General features: G+C 37.3%; 1 pseudogene; it reads left to right on the top strand.

Annotated features, from left to right (window-relative positions):
- The first annotated feature begins 1,687 nt into the window (after window positions 1–1,687).
- Window positions 1,688–21,781, top strand: LOC127424596 (H-2 class II histocompatibility antigen, A-Q beta chain-like; annotated as a pseudogene).
- Window positions 21,782–22,052: the final 271 nt, after the last annotated feature.

Genomic DNA, 22,052 nt, shown 5'->3' with positions numbered 1-22,052 from the left:
AATAAAACCTTGTTGACATTGGTCCATGGTAACTACCCGAATTGCTCCTTTCTCTAAGAGAGAAGAAATTTACTCTTTCAGAAAATGAGCAGAGCTCTCGTTTGTCTGAGAGAAAATTACGCTGCCATAATGCGGGCATTTCATGGCAAACTGAAGCCTGTAGCCATGCGTTACTGTCTGAATTACCCATTCAGGGGCCAACACGGCATGCCAGGCTTGTATGTGCTCTGCGAACATTGCCATCGGTGCTAGAGAATTTCACTGGGCTGCAATAGCAGGCAGCACGCTCGTTCATGATACAATGGAGACATCTAGTGGGCTTCAACTTAGGGGCGTCATGGGTTGTTCATTCTCAGCAGTTGATTCAACTAATTTTTTTATTTTCAAACACACATTGGCCAAAGCCTTTATTGTGAGTGTGAAAATGGTGTTGTGCATATGGTGTGGTGACACTGACTCTCTCCAGTGTGAAAACTCTTTGAACTGTGTGCTGGAAGGCGAGACTGTGAGACCTGGGCAGCACTTGAACTGGTACTGTCATGCAAGAAAACCTGTGGTGGTGGTGGTGGTGGTGGGGGGGGGTTCTTCTCCCCAGTAACTAAGTGTTTACTCCTTTTGGGTGTAAGGATTGGGAAATCCGAATTTACGTCCAAAGGGCTGGCAGCCCAGTAACCTGGACTTAGAGTCCCACGGGCCTGTGCAGGCCGCTTTCTTTTGGAGTCAGAAGGAGTGGAGTTGGGGGTTTCTTGGTCGTGGTGGCAGCAAAGGAAATTTTCCTCCAGGGCTTGGGAGGGGGAATGGGCTGTTGACTAGACTCGCTTGTTGCGAGGTTTAGATCTGCCAGCGTTGTGGTATGCACAGGCCCCGACCACAGAGCACCTGGTGAGGTTCAGATTCTCTAGGAAGGCACAATTTAAAAGCCTTGTCCTCCTTCTTCTTATTGTTGCAGCGCTGCTACTTGAAGGAGACAGCTGGACCAAATAGAGCCTGTTCCGGTTCAACTGGGGCTCAAGCAATGTGTCTCTTCTCGCTGTTGATCAGACAAGAGAGATTTAGCCACAGTGTGCTTCCACCCATGATGGATAATGGCGTAGAGCAGCCTGAGGCTTGGACAGCCTGACGGGCATTACACAGGACAAGGACATTGACAGTCACAATTTCCTTCCACAGCATGGGTGAAGGGCAGACTTTCTCTAAGTGTTTGCCCATGTCCTCCATAAGTTCAGACTGGTAGGCAGAAAGAAGGGAGGAAACATTCATAGCTGGAATGGCAAGAGCTGAAGCGTGAGACAAGCCCTGAAAAACGGAGGAAGAGAAGCGGTCCATCTTGTTAGGGAGGGCGGGCTTGGGGGGAGCAAGCAAGCCTCCCTGTTAGGGGTTGAGGAGTCTGGCTTTTGAAGGTTCGATGGAAGGGGGGTCACCCATACTGTTCACAGCCATATCCTTAACCTCCAGGCCAGCGAAACTGTGCTTAAGGTCAAGCGGGTCTCCCCAGCAGTGTTTCATGTGCTTTGCACATGCAGGCAGGATAGGCAAGAGCTGTTTCATCGAGCCGGGCGACGGCCCCAACAGTTCTATATCGTAGACATCCCACTCCTGATGGGTGGCATATTAGAGTGTCGGCCATTCTATGTTGAGCCAAGCGGCCGGTCATTCACACACCTCGAGGAGAATAGCATGCGGTAACATGGCCGAACTGCTAACTGGTGGAGCCTGGGCAGACGGGATGGCCTTCGTCCGAGCCTTTAAGCACAGCATCATTATCTTCCCCAGAGTCGGGCAGCTTGTAATCAAATGAGGAATCACCGGGAAGAGTAGTTTTATTACTTCATTTAATATTCATGCACTTTGTTCAGTCACAGAAAATTGTTTCGTTTTCCCATCTGAGGAAAACTGGTAAAATGCTGAACAGTGATGCCAAATGCATTAACTGCCATCTGTGCTATGATTCTGTGTTTTCATAGTAAGTTTTAGGAAAGAAAAGACATAAAGAGCGGATTTGCTTGGCGACATTTCCACAGATAAGCAGTTCCTTTGATAAACAGTTATTATAAGCAGGTTGCGTGCCTGTCGCGAGCTGTATTCGTCCAATAAAAGTTATTAACACTGCAAATATGCAATTTAGTATGTTAACCCAGGGATTACGAATGTACTATATTAAACATCGGAACATGAATACTCAGGAATAATTCCTAATCCAGGGTATATTATGAACAATGTGAAACATGAAACAAGACAACCCAGGATTTTAGTTTGCCCATAAGGATGAACCTGGGTTTACCATTTCAAGTGTGAAAAGTTTAAATGAAATGAGGTTCTTTCAGGAAACTGCATTGCAACATTTAACATACATCCAAGCAGACATGGCTCGCCTATACGGGAAGGTGGGGCAGAGTCCTACCAAAATATTAATCCACTCAAAAACATAGATCCATACTATATTTCTAAGTTCTAATGTACTGTAGCTGAAAACAACATTACACTTTGTACAATAGCTTTGAGCATGTGAGGCAGATAATCTGCTGCCAACTAAAGCCTACTACATATATATATATATATATATATATATATATATATATATATATATATATATGTATGCAGTATACTGTATATATATGGTAGACAGTATATATAAAGATTTTGTAATGAATATGTCTTCCTGAATAGCTGTAAATAAAGCAACCTAAACTAGTACTAAACTTCGAAACACATGTTTTTCCAGACCAAACAACAATCTCTAAATTCTAAAACCTCTAAATTGTAGGTTATCATTAATATGGGTTGACTGAAAGCTGTGGTGACTGATGATGATCTGGTAGCACATGCTGATTTAAGGAATTATCACATTACCTGATATTATCGACCACACTGAGTATTCATCACTATACAAGGAAGCTAAAAAAGCCTTATTATTTGCATTGAAGTACATGAAGTGTTGAAACAAGTGTACGCCAATTCATCAGAACCACTTTTTTAAACATTACATTTGATTGAAATTCCTAAACAATTCAGTGGACATGAAAGTACAGTGAAAACAATCATTTTGGAATAACTGATGGCTTCTTTTTCTTCCAGAATCCCCCTGGAGCTCAATTTATTCTAAAAGTGATGCAGTGTTGAATGTTCAGAACACTCTGATCTGTCATGTGACTGGATTTTTCCCTCTACCTATCAGAGTCTCATGGACCAAGAACAATGTAAAAGTGACAAATAGAGCAACTCACAGCCGATGTTACCCAAACAAAGATGGAACCATGAATGTATTTTCTAGACTGAGTTTCATTCCAGAGAAAGGGGACAGCTACAGTTCTGTGGAGCACAAATCACTTCAACAACATCAAACAAGAACATGGGGTGGATGTGTATATTAAAGGTCAAATTCCTTGTACCAACATGTGATGAATTTCACTACATGATTTGTGTGTGTGTGTGTGTGTATGGGCGGGTTTTGGTGGTTTACGAGGACATTTTTTGAGGTTACAAACTGGTAATTACAAGGATATTATGCTATAAATGTGGTTTATGAGGATATTTCTAGTGTCCCCATAATTCAAATCACTTAAAAAAAAAAAAAAAAAAAAAAAAAAACAACTAAACAATGTTTTTTTGAAAATGTCAAAATGCAGAAAATTTTTTGTGAGGGTTAGGTTTAGGGGAAGGGTTAGGGTTAGGGGATAGAATCTATAGTTCATACAGTATAAAAATCATTATGTCTATGGAGAGTCCTCATAAGGATAGCCACACCATAGACACAACTGTAACTACTTATACTGGAACACTAAAATTGACATATAAAAGTTCTCCTGTTTGGTTCTCATGTAAAACAGTGATGAAAAGGTGTTAAAGTTCCATATAATTCTGTTTTGTGCTTTGTACTGAACTATAACACTACAGCATATGCCACGATGTGTATCTTGAAATACACAGCAGAGTAGGTCTATTTGGAAACAAAGATATTTGTTTTATAATTATTCTTGGAATAATGCACTTTAGCTGTGCAAAAAGTCTTCATAAGACATGCTATAATATTTTAAAGTTGCACAGTAACCACTAAAAAAGTGGCACAAAAAAAAAAAAAAAAAAAAAATTATAGAGAAAAAACCTTTTTCAAGACTACCTGTAAAATAGGTTACATTTTTTATTTCTGGACTTCCAAGATTTCTGGAGAAATCTAATGTGAGGTTTTTCTCAAGTAAAATTGGAACTTAATTAACAGGTACAACATGAGCTGTTCCAATTATAATGTTCTGTAAATGAATGTTGTTAAAGATTGTTTTTTTGTGTGTTTTTTTTACTATTTATACTATTTACTATTTAGATTAGAAGGCTTACTTTAAACAACCCAACAGAAAATACCATATTACTGTATCTTTTGGGGCAAAAATGCATCAGATTTTTGTCTCATTTTTCTGTTTGCAACTTAGAATCTTAGAATCTGGTCAACTCCAATGTAAAGTTAATAACTTTGGACATGACTTTGCTCATTCATTTTTTTAAATGGCAACATTTTACAGTACATTTATTGTAATAAGAGCTCCCTCTCAAATATTTGTAGTCTATAATAGGCTAATTGGTGTGTCACACAATTGTATAAGAAAATTATATATAATATTATAGGCACAGTATTCTGCTGAATAAATACATGTAAATTACAAGGTATTGGCAAACAAGGTATTTGTTCCTTTGTATTGTCCTTGAAACTTTTGGTATTTTTTATAATTTTGTATTTCTTTCAAAAGAATAAAGAATTTACTAACCTATTCATGAATGTTCTATTGTTCTATGGTAGCCCAAACCCATCAAGATGACCTGGGTGAGAGATAATACAGAGGTGACTTCTGATGTGACCTCCACTGAAGAACTGGTTGATGGAGACTGGTACTACCAGATCTATTCCCACCTAGAATACATACCCAAACCTGGAGAAAAGATCTCCTGTGTGGTGGAGCATGCCATCTTCAATAAACCCATGATCTATGACTGGGGTAAGAACATAGTTATGATACTATGATACTAATATCCTGAGAATGATGACCACATGAACCAGACTTCAGTTTCTACCACAATATTGTTCTGTTATTAGCTGTTATTAAGAATGACAATCACAAAACCCTGGAGACAAACTTAGATTCCTACTTATAAATCTGAAGTTCGCTCTTATATAAATATACAGTATATATGATATGAAATAAACTTCTTATGTCAAATATACAGTGCATTCAGAAAGTATTCAGACCCCTTCATTCATCACCAGAATGACCATTGAGTTCTTGGTCATCTTTCTTACCAAGACCCTTCTCCCCAGATTGCTCAGTTTGGCCAGGCGGCCAGCTCTAGAAAGAGAACTGGTTGTTTCAAACTTCTTCCATTTAAGAATTATGGAGGCCACTATGCTCTTATGAACATTCAGTGCAGCCGAAATTTATTGTAGCCTTCCCCAGATCTGTGCCTTGACACAGTCCTATCTCTGAGCTCTGCAGGCAGTTCCTTTGACCTCGGTGCTGAGTGGATTACTTGTGAATTGTAATCCAGAAATGATTACAAATTACATGAAAAAAATAAATAAAAAAATAACGTAATCTCGTAGATTATACTTTTGAGGTCATCTAATCTTTACTTTTGGATTTGGATTCTATTTTATTTTATTGTATATCACATGCATTTGAGTAGGATAAACATTTTAACATAAAAGTAGAAAGAGGAAGAAATTTTATTCCATTCTTTATTACTAACAAAAAAACTAACAAATAAGCCTCACAAAAAGATCTGCTTATGACAATTTTATTACAGTTTTAAGTGCATTACACATTGCATGAATGAAATAAACATTAAATCTAACAGCAATGACAGTGCATGGCCAAAGTTTATAATTCAAAACACTGAGACATCAAGTTCTTTTTAAGAGCGTAAAACAATAGCAAAATTATGAACATTAATGACCATAAAATCAAGAGCAATGATGTTGCTAGGACAAAGCTTTCATCTAAAAACACTGAAACACTTTTAACCCTTACTGCTCATTGTTAGTTCATCACCTATTCCAAAGCTGAGGTGCAAGATATTATCTTTGAACAGCAAGAACATTCTAAAAGAGCAGAATATTTTAAAACATCAGAGTTCCACCAAGTCACACAAGGAACAATTGTGTCAAGTTTTATGTCAAGTTTCATGCAGTGTACTCCACTGCATCAGCAGCAACAGTAGAGCGATGGGCTTTGTTTCATATTGCTGCACATTTTGCAGTTGAACTATTGTGTACCCTTCGGGCAGGACCATTAGAGATGGCATACACTAGATCCTTCGAAGTTCAAAGTGTGAGCTGCACACTGGTGTAATTTAATTCTTAAAAATGAAATGATCTCAGTAGATCTAGTGGTTAAATGCTGAAGTAGACTGCTCCATCTTCACCTGGCTGGCTAGTAGCGAGTATCAGTTCTGAATGCAATACACACAACCCTCCCCCTCTCTTCTGAAAACACTCAAAGACTTACCGAACATATATCAGCGGTGTGCTCTGATTTAGAATGAAAAATGTAAAACATTGAAAAAAAGAGAATGATTAGGATGATCAATAAATTATTGACAATTTACTGCCATTGCCTTGTTAATATGTAATTATGTAATCTATAAAAAAGCAACTGTAGTCCAATTATGATTATTTTAAAATGTAATGTAATCCAATTATAAGTACTTGGTTTTTGTAATCTGATTATGCAATCCAGATTATATGTAATCCGTTACTACCCATCACTGTATATTTTTATTTTTATTTTTTATTTTACATTTATTTAACCAGGAAATAAAAACTCTTGAGATTTAAAACCTCTTTTACAAGAGGGTCCTGGACAAGGCAGGCAGCACATTTAGTTAAAACAAAAAACATTTAAACATAAAACAAATACATTAACTGCATATACAAAATGTACACATATCACTTAAAACAATTACAATCAGGTCAATAAAAAACCAAATCATTTAAGATACCCTTGAATTCATTTAGAGAGACCAACTCTTTAAAACATAATTTATCTTGTAACTGGTTCCAATTAAATGGAGCAGCATAACTAAACATCCTTTTACCCATATTTGTATGGACTTTCAGGATATTTAAAAGATAATAATCTTGTGAACGAAGACCATAATTATATATATCAAAATACTTATATATATATAAGTATTTTGATTACTGAAGAGATTACTTTGCATTTTATTGTAATTTGTTTCATTTAATATTTAGTCCTTTCAGATGGAAAACATTTATACATATAAATGATGCAATCCAAAGTACATTTGAACAGCGGTGAAACACTTTCTTATGATGTGTTACATTCATACAAGCAGACAGAGAAGTAAGTCTGAAGTAAGTTTGGAGAAGAAGAAATAGAAATAAACCTTGTGTAAATTGTCAGCTTTATGCTAAGCTAAAATGCTATTTCTAGCCATTTTACATGCACGTTACCAGGCACGATCATATTTTTTTATCAAGAAAATTCACATTAGATCATAATTTCTTATTTTCTAGTAAGACCTTTGATATTAGGGTAAAAATCGTATTCTTAATAATAATTTTTGTATTGTTTCCCTGTAAAAATATCTAAAAATCCTTAAAACAAGATCAATTTTATTGATCTTTTAAAAACAACACTTCATAAGAAGTAATCCAAAGTATTTAGAATACGTTACTGACCTTGAGTAATCTAACGGAATACGTTACAAATTACATTTTACAGCATGTATTCTGTAATCTGTAGTGGAATACATTTCAAAAGTAACCCTCACAACCCTGTTGATATGTTCTTGATGTCTGCATCTCTGATACTTTTTGATGTGTGTAGAGGGATATCTGTATTCAAGCTGTAAGTATGTGCAGATGCACAGTTATTTATATATCTATATTTATAAATGTATGTGGATATGTATGTCCTGGATATTTAGAGTTTCTGGGTGCGGGTTATTGTGTAATTGTATGTAAATTATATAAATATATATTATATTTGGATTTAATTATATGTATTGTCTATATCCACCCTAGGATTTCTGAATGGGTCATTAACATCAAAACTGCGAACACCTGTGGGAACCATGGGATGTTTTGTTGAAATTTATATCACAAAGTTTGTCTTAATGTTTTGAGGAAGACTCTTACATGGGTTGAAACACTAATAATATGGATATTTATGAAAAAAACACATTTTTTTTTTTTTTTTTTTTTTTTGTTGAGCAGTAAGTAAGTGTGCGATTTTTTTTCTCTGGTTTTTTTTTTTATAGTACTTTTTGACTCAGCACCTTATGAAATTTTGCTGTGGTGCGCGTGTGCTTTTATGGACGTTGGGTTTGTGACCTGCGTGAAGTTGGCCCCCACACCCAACGCAAAATGTCGGCAAAATAGTCTCAATCGTTTGTGCTGGTTTGTGCTGTAAAAATTTTCGTTTGTGCTGCTTCGGTTTTTTTAGATATTAAAATAATATTTATAGGTCATTCTGAGGTCACTCAGCGCGCCCCCCCACACATGCTCCAAATTCACCCCAAACAGTCTCGTTTGTTTGTGCTTCGTTTGTGCTGGTTTGTGCCGGTAAAAGTTTCGTTTGTGCTGCTTCGGTTTTTAAAAAAATTAGACATTGAATTACAGGCGAATTATAAATGCTGATATTTATTGAATACAATACTGACAGAATAAAATAGATCACTTAATGGTCACAAAAATCAAATATAGGTTAGTAGCAGTCTCGGTCATTCTGATTACTATATATTAGGCTACTATATTATATATTTCTAAAATAGGTCTCTCTTGTTTTGTGTGTAGACAGTACGATTTATGAGCAGTGAGCATTTTATTTCGGGTTTGTCATTTCAATCTCTTACCAGAATGTTGGATGATGATGTTTCAGTACAGCAACAACTCCTTCTTATCAATGTTTTTGTAGTCGCTATGGTGTTTATTAAAAACTTTATTGGTGTTCAGACAGCAGCAGCTCAGTATTCATCTGGTGTCTGTCGGACTCTTTTTCTGTCACTCACTTTCGCTCAGCTCTGGGCACGAGAACAAAAGCGCAAATCTCCACAATGTGAACACACTTTTAGAGTCGAATTACCGAAGACTTTCTGTCAAGAGTAAACATCACATCATTTGTTCAATAAACAATTATCTTTACTCCATTCAACTGGTCTTTCCTGATTTAACTTTTTATTTATTTACATGGAGTATCATCTGCTACACTTCACTGCCAACACTAGGTGCAAGTGACGCTTCTGTACAAGATGCTCTTGTGCAAATAAGTGTAGATTTAGTAGAGAAAAAGTCGATATAAATCAAACTACAAAAGTCGTTACTAAATCAAATTTCTGGCCAATGTAAGTACAATGTTTTAACACTGTCAGTTACAATATTTTTTGTTAACTTCAAGAATAATGGTACAACATTCAAGAGAGCTAAGATTGTCAATGTTTACTGAACAGAAATCTCATTGCTAATACTAATATATGCTAATTACAGTTGCACATGTGACCCATGTTAGTTTTTTGAATACATTGTGCATCTAGGGGTCAACATTACCATATTGGTCCTAATATAAGATATATTATCCTTATATATTATTATTATATTATATTATCCTTATATTCGGACCAATACAGTAATACATAAAAATAAGTTTATACTGAACATGACATTTTTTGAATCAGGATTATTTAAGTGGGTAATTATGTTTTGCTTATGCCAGATGCCCAAGAAACCAGCAGTCGACAGAGATTCCATTTTCACTGTCACTGTTCATCTAAAGAGGCCATAGTCCAAAATGGCAACATAGCTACGCCTAATCAGAGCATCTGGACAGAGCTTAGTAAGCAGCTAGAAGCTGAATTTTCAGCATCATTACTTCAGTCTTCGGTGTCACACGATCCTTCAGAAATCATTCTAATATGCTGATTTGCTGCTCAAGAAACATTCATTATTATTATCAGTTGAAAAGAGTTGTGCTGTTTTTTTTTTTTTGTTTTGTTTTTTCGTGGAAACCATGATACACAACCATTCAAAGGTTTGGGGTAAGTGATTATATATATATATATATATATATATATATATATATATATATATATATATATATATATATATATATATAGTATATTATGTATTATTTTATTTTATTATAATACATAGACAATTCAATGTCTAATATTTAAAAATCCGAAGCAGCACAAACGAAACTTTTACTGGCACAAACCAGCACAAACGAAGCACAAACGATTGAGCTTATTTTGGGTGAATTTGGACCATTTGGGGGGGGGGGGGTGCGGCTGAGTGACGTCATCGTCTATAATTCAATGTCTAATATTTTAAAAACCGAAGCAGCACAAACGAAACTTTTACCGGCACAAACCAGCACAAACGAAGCACAAACAAACGAGACTGTTTGGGGTGAATTTGGAGCATGTGGGGGGGCTGAGTGACCTCAGAATGACCTATAAATATTATTTTAATATCTAAAAAACCGAAGCAGCACAAACGAAAAAATTTTACAGCACAAACCAGCACAAACAGAGCACAAACGATTGAGACTATTTTGCCGACGTTTTGCGTTGGCTGGGGGGCCAACTTCACGCAGCTTATATTCCGTACAGACACACATTTTCAAAGATGCAGTATATGTAAAAATGCAACAGTTGTTAAGGTTGAAATTTCAACCTTAATTGCTTAAATAACTATAACCAATACGAAAACAAAATAAAAGATTCAATAACAACTGGAACCAGACCTTGTTGTAGTCATCACCGGAGTCTGTGTATCTGTAAAAGGACCCAATTGCCTCTAATTGGCAGGTAGTGTCTCATGTTGGGTCATGGAGTTTTTTAGCCAATCAAATGTGGATGAACCAGGCTGTTGTATAATCAAAGAATAATTGAGAATGGGCATTAGATCCTCATTTAAATTACCTAATTTAAATATGAACATATTTGGTTGCTCCAGATGTACATACTGTATTACAATACTTACTCCAAGTTGATGTACTTTTATTTACTAGCACATGTTATAGCAGCTGCAAGTCAAGACACCAGATGCTGCCAACCACTGCACTTATTAAGTGCCATTGAAGAGCAGCAGGTGACATTGAATTTCAGACTGTGTCATCTCAGAATCTAGAGACATTGAAACCCTGCCTAAGATCTTCAGAGATCTTCAGGTCAAATTAACCTTGTTTACAAAATGAAACCATGAGAAGCAGCTAGTGAATCATTCCCTTCCGGCCCCTTTTCCCCACCTCTCTAGGGCTGGGAAGGGGGACGAGGGGAGGGAAAACAAAAAAACAAAAAAAAGAAAAAAAGAGGAGAGGGAAAGGGCAAAGTGGAGTGACAGTGAGAGAGAGAGAGGAGAGAGAGGAATAACCTGGTTCGCCGGCACACAGATACGCTGTCGCCCGACCCTCAGCCTTTCCCCAACCGATTGGGTACCGGGCGTGCGTAGTCACAGCCCGGCCCCGCCCTCCTCCACGTCACATGTATTTACATAGGCAGTTACTGAGTAATACTAATGATCTGCATGTAATTGCTGTGTAATTGTTCTGTAGTACTGCTTCTATTTACATATAGTTATTGTTATTACTATGTTTGATTAAAAATAGTAACATGAAAAATGTGTAACAAGAACAATGTAAAATAAAGTGTTTCTATTATTTTATACCAAGAAGCATGAGGAAGTTCAACAGAAAAAAAAATCTTGCATGCAGAAATCTTTTATGTTCTTATCACTTCTCAAAAAACAGAGAGAGAGAAAAAAATGAGGAAGTAAAAATAGAGAAAACAAGCATAGAAGAGCAGTGATGTGGTTAGACAGATGACTGATATCCAGCTTTTGATTATGTATTAACCCCTCATTCTGCTGGTATGTCTTGTTTGAATTCACATGCTGCCATTGGACAAACTTATATAACATTATAATGTTAATACATAAATATATTAAAGGTGCATTTATGTGAAAAAGAGTATCAGATTAAAAACTGATGTTTGACCTATGATGGGAGAGCTGACATAATACATCAACCATCAAAAACAAGGATCCCTTTCTTTCAGTTCTCATAAAACAGATTAACCTGGATTAATTTACTAATGAGAATGCTGAACAAAACAAGACAATTTCAAGCCATGGTCATATTTATAAACCACATTTCAAATTCCAACCATTTTCCAATTTGCTTATTTAATATTTTATAAATCTTTAAACAAAGAAAGAAATGCAAGTGTGAAGCAGACACACTTGGAATTGTAATATACACTAACTGTTCCCTTTAGTATATTTCTTGGGTATATTGCTGGTTCATGAGGGTTTCAGGCTGTATAGACTTTAATTCATCATTAAAATATACATTCATCTAAAATGTGTATACATAAAGTGGGCTAAAAAGTTTCTTGTGAGTGCTGTAAAACAAACAGAAAACACAACCTTCATCCTGTTATGTTACCTCTGTTTTTGTTTTGTGACTGGAATAGCCTATCCTACTTTTTGACTTCTAGAACTGTCCTGCACCCTACCAATTAAAAAGTTATAGTCTGATGTTTCTGTCTTGCACGTCGTAAACACTGTCTGTAACACTTTAAGTGTATTACACTGAAATGTCTGATGTTACAGAATGTTAGATCACCATGGAATAGCGAATAGCACAGCTTTTGGATCCGTAAGCCCTTATTAATGTAATACGCATGTGGGATCAGAAGAGGGCTGTGTTGTGCTTGACTGATATGATTCACAATTTCCCAACCATCAACACTACAAGTCAAAAGTTTAAACACACTTAACTGGATTTATGGGTGTTTCTTTGTAGGCATTTAGGACTTTAAGATGTTGAAAGCCATATGGACTTTAAGAAAATAAATTCTATAAAAACGCACTTTTTTTACACTTTAAATGTTTTCTTTAATTTGTCCACAAACAACGTCCAACAATGAATATACATGCATCACTCATTACATGAACATTCTGTCATTTATGTTAGTCACGAATGTAAAAAAATAAATAAAAAATGGCAGACTCTGATGTCATACTAAGGCTAATTTCATAGCTAGTATTTTATCCTAATTTCACACAATTAAATAATAAGGGCAGTATTAAATTAATTACTTAACATACTGATTAATTAAATTCATTGCCAACAGGCATATACTGTAGGCCTATCAATATGTGCTAGAAAAATCCCCCAAATTAAGCTATTTAAATAAGAAGTATTAATTTATGAAATTCTTTATTTATATTTAACATTTATTTTATGTTAATTCTAAAGACACACCGATCCCATGTTCTGGTTTGATGTTGTTGAAGTGCTTTGTGCTCCACAGAACAACTGTAGATGACCCTTTTCTCTGGAATGAAACTCAGTCTCGAAAATACTTTCAAGGTTTTATCTTTGTTTGAGTAATATCGACTGAGAGTTGCACTATCTGTTACATTCACATTGTTTTTGGCCCACGAGACTCTCGCAGGTAGAAGAATCCAGAAACCAGACAAATGAGGGTATTATTGACATTGAATTTTACATCATTCCTGGGGTAAACTGAGCTCCAGGGGGGTTCTGGAAGACATTTAAACTAAATCACTATATTTAACACTATTTTTTAATATAACCACATTAAATCCTACCACTATGTATTTGTAATGTATAACATACATGGACATTTCAGACCCTTCTTATAAGAGTTTAAAGTTGAATATAAAAGGGCTTAAAATGATGGCACTTAGTGGAGACAGACAAGCCCAGTCACCTGTGTCAAGTACAAACAAAATGCCTTACCAGGTTCAGATGCATTAAAGGAGTGTCTCTGAAAAACCCTTTTCGCACAAAGGTGTTATTCCAACAAAGGGGTCTTCATCATCGAGCAGAGGAAAAAACCTATTAAAGGCAGGAAGAGTATGTATAAAGTCCGACACTGTGAAAACTAATTTTTTGTCTTCTAAGCCCATGTATGCAGCCACTTCATTATCAAAAGTGAAAAGTATTTCATTACTACCTGCTGAACCACTGCATGGTTCAATCAGGCCATATTCAAGATAACCTAGAATTTAAACATTTGAGAATTTTGAAGATTTTTACATCTCAATTGCTTAATCATTTCAGTCTTGGAATTAGTTTAAAAATGCTGTCCTTCAATTTTTACAATACTGTAATTTTACAATAATAATACTACAATAATTTTAAAACAAAGCACTCTCATATACCTAGGGATTTCTACAGGTTTTTATAATATATAACATAATTAAAAACAAGCTTGTGAAAATACATAAAGAAAAGAGAACATGAATTCACTATCTGTCACTCACTCGACGTTGTGTCGATGTAGTGACACTAGGGGTCACTCTTGGGAGCCCCAAACCCCTCTGCTTTTTTTTAAAAAGGCCAATGAGAATTGGCAAGTGGAATTTGCATGCCACTCCCCCGGACATACGGGTATAAAAGGAGCTGGTATGCAACCACTCATTCAGATTTTCTCTTCGGAGCCGAGCGGTTCTATTCATTGAGCTGAATTCATCTGCCGAGTTCATTCACCTCTCTCTGCTGGATTTTACAGCGCATTTCAGAGGCTTCTCCCCCTCTGTGTCTGTGGTTTGCAGAGAATGCCCCTGGGTGCTTCGGCAGAAACAACAAAAAGAGTATATTCTAAAAAAAAGAGTATATTTTCTTTCTAAAAGAGCGGCACACACGGAACGTCTTTTTAAAGATGCCTTTCATCTGTGTGTTATTCCTGGTTGTGGTCGATATCTCTCCGCTTCTGACGGCCACGATCACTGTCTTTTGTGTCTGGGCGCTGCCCACGTGGAGACATTGTTCGTGGATGGGTCTTGTCCTCACTGCGAGAACATGACCATGGCAACGTTGCGATCGCGGCTTGCATTCGGAAGAAAGCAAGCCACCCCAGCGGCTCTCCGCCTCTCCGGGGGGGGATTTTGGGGACCTCAATGGGACCACCTCCGCCGGGTATCCCCCCACGGACCGCCCATTCCCCAGCACGCTCGCTTGCACCGGTCGGGCGCTCGGACGAGATCGCCGGCTCGTCTCAGGTCGAGTTCGACATCTCGTTCGGAGCCCGGGAAGAAGACGAGTTATCCTGGGCTCGGGGCGCCGCCCACGGCCACACCCCTCCCCCGTTCCTTTCTTCCCGGAAGTGCATGAGGAGCTGACAAGATCGTGGGAGGCACCTTTTACTGCCTGGTCCCGGTCTTTCAGCTCCCCCGCTCTCGCTACCCTCGATGGCGGAGCGGCCAGGGGGAAAGTGGTAATCATGGCCAGTTGTCCCGGAACATACCTGCTCGTGCCTGCCAATACACGGGACGAGACCGGCTCAACCCGGAGATTGTAGAACCTCGCAAAGGTGTTGGGTGTTGCCCACCCCGCTGCTCTGCAGATGTCTGCCAAAGAGGCACCACTGGCCAGGGCTCAGGAGGCCGCCACACTCCTGGTGGAGTGGGCTCGTAAACCTGCAGGGGGTGGCATGTCCTGAGCCTGATATGCCATCGTGATGGCGTCGATGACCCAGTGGGCGATCCTCTGTTTGGAGTGTGACTTTCCTCCTTAGCCCTCTGGCAGAGTTTGCGAAGAAACTCGCTGACTGGCCCAGTATGTGCGCTAATGAGCCCATGTACTGAGGTAGGTGCTTCACATGTGCTGGTTCCCCGAAGGCGACCCCATGTGATATCTTCCGCAAAATTGTTTCCCTGACGGCAAACTGCGTCTTCCTTGGGCAGAGGCCCCTCTGCCCCCGGTTGCCATGGTTTGTAGAAACTCCTCCCCCTTTGGGTAGGACCTACCATGGGACCTCTCCATATGACAGGCTTCTGACAAGACTCAGTAAGACCATGTGATGTATTCCACTCAAAATACCCCCCATCTTTTTGGGCAGGGTGTGGTCTCCGTGGTGTCTTCCCCTTGGGAGGGACACCCCCTGACGCAGACACTTATGGCTCCCAGTCAGTTAACAAATTCCACTCTTTTTGTGGAGAAAAGAGAGGGAAAAGAGGCCTTGGCTGGGCTAGCCTGTCCCTATAGTTGGGCAGTCGATTTATCCCTGATGGACCGTTCGACGCTCATAAGAGCATTGGGGGAGGTTACATGACGGCCTGGTGCGCTGGCTACGAGGCACACAGCAGTCTGCCCATCACACACCGGCAGTTCACACAACACAGTTCAGCTAGTTGTGGCATTTTGTATAGGGACCCCTAGTGTCACTACATCGACACAACGTCGAGTGAGTGACAAATAGGGAACGTCCTGTTTACTTTCGTAACCTCTGTTCCCTGATGGAGGGAACGAGACATTGTGTCCCTCTTGCCACAACGCTGAACTACCCGCTGAAATGGCCAGGACCTGGTCTCAGCTCCTCAGCACAAAACCTGAATGATCGGTTGCATACAAGCTCCTTTTATACCCGTATGTCCGGGGGAGTGGCATGCATATTCCACTCGCCAATTCTCATTGGCCTTTTTTTAGTCACTCTGTTGTTTCTTATTAATTAATGATTTAGTGAATTATTACTAGTATATAAGTATATTTTGTAGTATTACATTATATTATATTACATTTTATTATGTGTGTGTGTGTGTGTGTGTGTGTGTATGTATGTACAAATATATATATATATATATATATATATATATATATATATATATATATATATATATATATATATATATATATATATATATATATATATATATATACTGTATATGTATATATATATACTGTATATGTATTGATAGTACTGTGCAAAAGTCTTTTTTGTTTCCACAAAAACATTTGTCTTAAAACGGTTATTTTATATAGTCTGCTTTTAGTGTATCAGTAGGAAATATAAATTTTAGATTTCAACATTCACTTTGCAAATAGAATTGAATAAAAGAAGAACAAGGGGCCCTACAACACATGGTATGTCCCTCACAGAGCCTGGATCTCAACATCATTGAGTCAGTCTAGAATTACATGAAGAGACAGAATCAATTGAGACAGCCTAAATAGATGGAAAGTTCTCCAAGAAGCTTGGGACAACTATCTGCCAACAACCAAGAATGTGTCTAGGTCACTGATATATATATATATATATATATATATATATATATATATATATATATATATATATATATATATATACAGTATATAGAACTGGATTGTTGACAGTGATCGCTGACATATACAGTATATATATAGAACTGGATTGCTGACGCAACGATAAATTGCCAGCAAGAGATACCGTAAGTGTTCGAGTGTCCATCTTGGTGTGGCTCAACTGCCATAGAGCCTCATTGACTGACAGCTGATAGCAATTCCATTTCACCATCTCCAACCTCCGGATATGACAGCTGCATTTTGCCCTCTTGTGACAATCATGTTTAATGTTTAATTTGCTCATTATGTGTAGCCGGTGGGTTATGAAGAAACAACACAGGATACAAAAATATATTTTGGGGTTTTTATTCTGACTGCTGTCTCAGAAAAAGGACAGTGATCGATGGGGCCGTACAGGAGAAGAGAATAAAAAATAAAAACAAATATGTAAACTGTGTTTTGTACTTATTTGAAAAATGATCAATTGGATTACAATCCAGAAGTTTTCTGACAATTTGTAAATGTGACAAAAAGAACAATGTCCTAAATGAGAGCAAAAATGATTCAATGAATTTCAGCACAATGAATCTCAGTAGACAGAAACGAGGTACAATGAAATACAAAAATGGAATATGGAAATTAAAAAATGGAAATAAAATAAGGTAGAGGCCAGTCCTCACATGTGTGCAAAACGTGATCAAACTCCACACATGCAATCCATATGCATCCAAAAGAATTCACAAACGATGAAAGAACCATATGTTCTCACGTCTCTAACACAAGAGAGTGCCGAAAAGCAGGTGTTACAAAACTCTGGTTTTTAAAGGGGTCACACCCAATACATGACTAGAGTTACATTTCTCCACTTGGCTATATATGGATAATATTCGTTACGAGGGAGAAAATATACATGTATCACGATGTCAGAGCATTCACCTGCTCTGGTGTCCAGCCTATCATTGTAGCACAACGATCCCCAAGGGATGTGACAAAACTGTCCACAAGTTGTAAATGTAAGTCAAAAAAGCTGTAATATCTGCTTGTTTAATTAACTTGTCCTTTCCCCCGGAGGGTCCTTAAAGGGGTCATGTCATATGGAATCAAATTTTCCTTGATATTTTGACATATAAGAGGTAATTCTACTATAAAAAAAAACCTGTACATTTCAGAACTCAAAACTTAATCCCCAGTGCAATAAAAGAATTTACTGAAACCAAGCTGCAAAAATGCCTCATTCTCTACTTTTGCAACTTCCCTACATTAGTAGGGGGCTCATTAATTCATGACCACCTCCACAGCAACAACATAAAATCAAATTACTTTACATAATCACACCCTTGGCCCCACCCACTGGTGCTTAGTTCTAAACAGAGAGAGAGCAGGACAGACCAAGGAGCACTAAAGGGACAGTCAGGCCTGGTGTGGCCTACTAAATATTCCTGAACACCAAAGGGGACTCATCTGGACTATTTTGAATTATTTTTGTATATAAACATGCACTAGACTTTGACCAGTGTCATGTATCTCACACTGCTTTTAAAAGACGCAGTGTCAAGTTACAACTCTGAAAAGGATACCCCATTCTGTTTTATCCAGCTGCTCTGCCTCTTGCTGTTTTGAGCACAAACGCATTCTTACGCCCATCAGCGCTATTTTTAAATGTTTACATGCATCTAGTGCATGTAAACATGCACTAGATGGACGTCTTTGACCATTTTGATGCGATTCCGATGATGTATGCATCAGCGTAGGCAAGACTGTTTGTGTGTGCGTCACCATGCTGTGGACTAACTATGTGCATCGTGTGGATGTGTCATCAGCGAATGTATTTTAAAATAAAAAATGTTTTTTGGCTCATATCAATGTGAATTGCTTGTGAACCAGTCATAATACGATTCAAGCTTTGCAAAGGAACTGTTATTGAAGGATGGGGTGGTTAAAAAACACTTTTGGACCCAATCACAAAACCGTGAGTAAACCGTTTCATTCATGAATATTTCAAATGTCATGACTGTTTGATAGTATATGGTGCTGATGTGATTGAGTGAACAGTTTAATATATTCGGATACAATGTGTTGGATGTTTCATCGAGTTTCAAATATGGCTGTATCTGAGGGGCTGTGCGATGTTAGCCAATCATAACAGTGGGCGTTTACATGGAAATTTTAAGGAGGTGCTAATGCCAAAACCAAGCGTCTCAGACAGAGGGCCAGTGACAGGGTGGAAAATTATCATATATTACTACATTTTGACTTTTTTTTGTGCAAAACTTTACTAACATTTTCAGTGGACCTCGTGGGACATAATAAAATTATAAAGATAATGAAAAAAAAAAAGTATGTTATGACCTCTTTAAAAAAGTCAGAATGGGATTTCTAAACTTCCAAAAATGCCCGTGATTTGCCTGTTTTCACGTTGAAGTGCTCTCTGTAATCATACATAGATACAAGTCATACATTACGTCTGTGATTACTATTTAAACCTTGCATATCAGTTTAATTTGACTTTTTTTCTACTCTATTTTTTCTTCTCTTGCCTCCCTCCCTCTGTGCACAAGAGAATGCACTCTGAGCAAGTAACCTTGAGAAAAAGGCATGTTTTGATGAAAACATAAAACAAGTAACTCTGAATGAATACTTCGATGTTTGCAATAAATACATCTGAAAATGTTTGCTTGTACCTTACCTCAGTTTCAGTGAACTTGTTTATAATCAGCTGATCTGTTTGCAGATGAAGTTTGTTAGAGGTGGATAAACATAACTCGCTCAGGCTTTCAAGAAACAGGAAAAAATTACAGACTTTAGATAAATAAATAATTACATGTGTAGGACGTTTGCGTTGTAGGGATGTGTACAGGCAGATTTTAGATATAAAATCATGATTAAATGGCCAATGTTTACTCAATGAGATGCAATGATTTTCTATTAAGTAAATAGGCACACTGGAATGTTTGGGAATAGCAATATGGTGGCACAGTGGCTTCATGGTTATGATGTCATCAGCCATCTAGATCTATATTATAGATCAGTGGACCAGGTGTACCTAGGAGAATTGGCACTGTTTTAAAGGAAAAGGCTGTCTCACCAACTGGACTTTTTATGACGTTAACTGATAAAGGAAAACTATTTATGGCATTATTTTTGAAGACATCCTCGCTATGCAACATTTTTCACTAGTGTCTAAAACTTTTGCACTGTACTGTATGTCATATTGTTATATCATATGACATTATCATATAACTGATAATAATAATTGCTTTTTTGCAGCCATTGTCTCTATTTCGGCATTTATGAAATTCCACCAGTTCTGTGGTCAATCACGAGCTTAATGTTCTGGTTTGACATGTCTGAGCACATCATGACATCATGAGTTTATTCAGGCATGTACCTGTAGTGTTACTGTGCCAAAATGTATGTTTTCATTAGATACAAGTGCAACAGCATAGCCAAAATGCAGTACAATCATGTGATACATTGGGTAATATTTTTGCCTGCTTTGTTCGAAACAGGTAAGATTAAAAGCTTTTCATACCAAATGCAGTTGCCATCAAGTGATCTGAATAACAAATTTGTCATACACTTCAAAAGTTCTTTGTCAAAAAGTTTTTGTCATAAAAAAGTCCTTTATACTATAATGAACAGTATAATATTATATATTGTTACTGATGCTTTTCAAAATACATTTTGGTTTTCCATGAAATTTGAGACTTAAATTCAGCATTTCTGTTTATGAGTATATACAAATTCTGTGTTGTGTACTTGGCTCTCTTGAAAAAATGTAGTTTATATACTGTCACCTACAACAAGGTTGAACACCTATACAACAGTACCGAAGATAAGGCTGTTGGTTACACTGAATTTGGAGAAAAATTGGCAGATGACTATAATAAAAACAACATTTTACATGCACAGAATTTGTCGTGGATGAATGCAAAACATTTGGGACGATAATTTTCACTGCTGCAAGGCTAACAGGTGAAAGACTGAAATAAATAATTAATAATTAATAATATTAAAGATATCAGTTTTTACAGACCCATATATTTTAGTATTTTGGTTTTAAATGAATTTTCTCTCAATTTGAAATAATATTTAATTATTTTTTCCGCTTATCCAGTACAACCAAAAGTCATTATGAAGGAAGACAGGAAAGCAAATGGGAATCAGCCAGCTGTTCTTGTGTTCAGTGCCTATGACTTTTACCCCCAAACCAATCAAAATTACCTGGGTGAGAGATGGTAAAGAGGTGCCTTTTGATTCAACATCTATTCAGGAGATGGTAGATGGAGACTTTTACTACCAGATCCACTCCCATCTGGAATACATCCCCAAATCTGGAGAAACAAATCTCCTGTGTGGGGAGCATGCCAGCATCAATAAACCCATGATCTATGACTGGGGTAAGAACATAGTTGTATCTATCAGTGGGAAAGAACACAGGTTAATAAGCTTAAGTTAACAGCATTAAGAATAAATTACAGAGAAAAAAGGATCAGTTTTGCTTTTTTCTAACTGGACAACTTAACAGACATATTCACATTTATTTAACAACACATGTTATACATTTTTTAAAAAAAGTATTTTATTTTACAGATCCCTCTCCCCCTGACTTTGATAGAAATATGATCATTACTGGAGCAACAGGGCTGGTGCTGGGGGTAATTATTGCAGCTGGAGGACTGATTTACTATAAAAGAAAATGAACAGGTTGGTATTCATATTATATGGTATGAAGACAGATGCAGCGTGATGATGAAACCTCTTTGCTGTCATTAATATAAATTAATATTAGTTTTGTTGCTGTTGCTTTTATAGGCTTTTACAGACTTCTAGCATGTTTCCTACCTGTGTAAACAATGAGCAGCACTGAAGAGCAATAGGTCATTATAAAATTGTCGCATGAGTATGAGGACTGTGCAACTAATAAGGCATCAGTCACCTTTGCCTCGTTTCCTCATTGTCCGTATGAATATT

The sequence above is a fragment of the Myxocyprinus asiaticus genome, chromosome 33 (genome assembly GCF_019703515.2).
Source record: "Myxocyprinus asiaticus isolate MX2 ecotype Aquarium Trade chromosome 33, UBuf_Myxa_2, whole genome shotgun sequence".
Lineage (NCBI taxonomy): Eukaryota > Metazoa > Chordata > Actinopteri > Cypriniformes > Catostomidae > Myxocyprinus > Myxocyprinus asiaticus.
The sequence above is the reverse complement of the archived record's forward strand: the minus strand, read 5'-3'. Positions and strand labels throughout refer to the sequence as shown.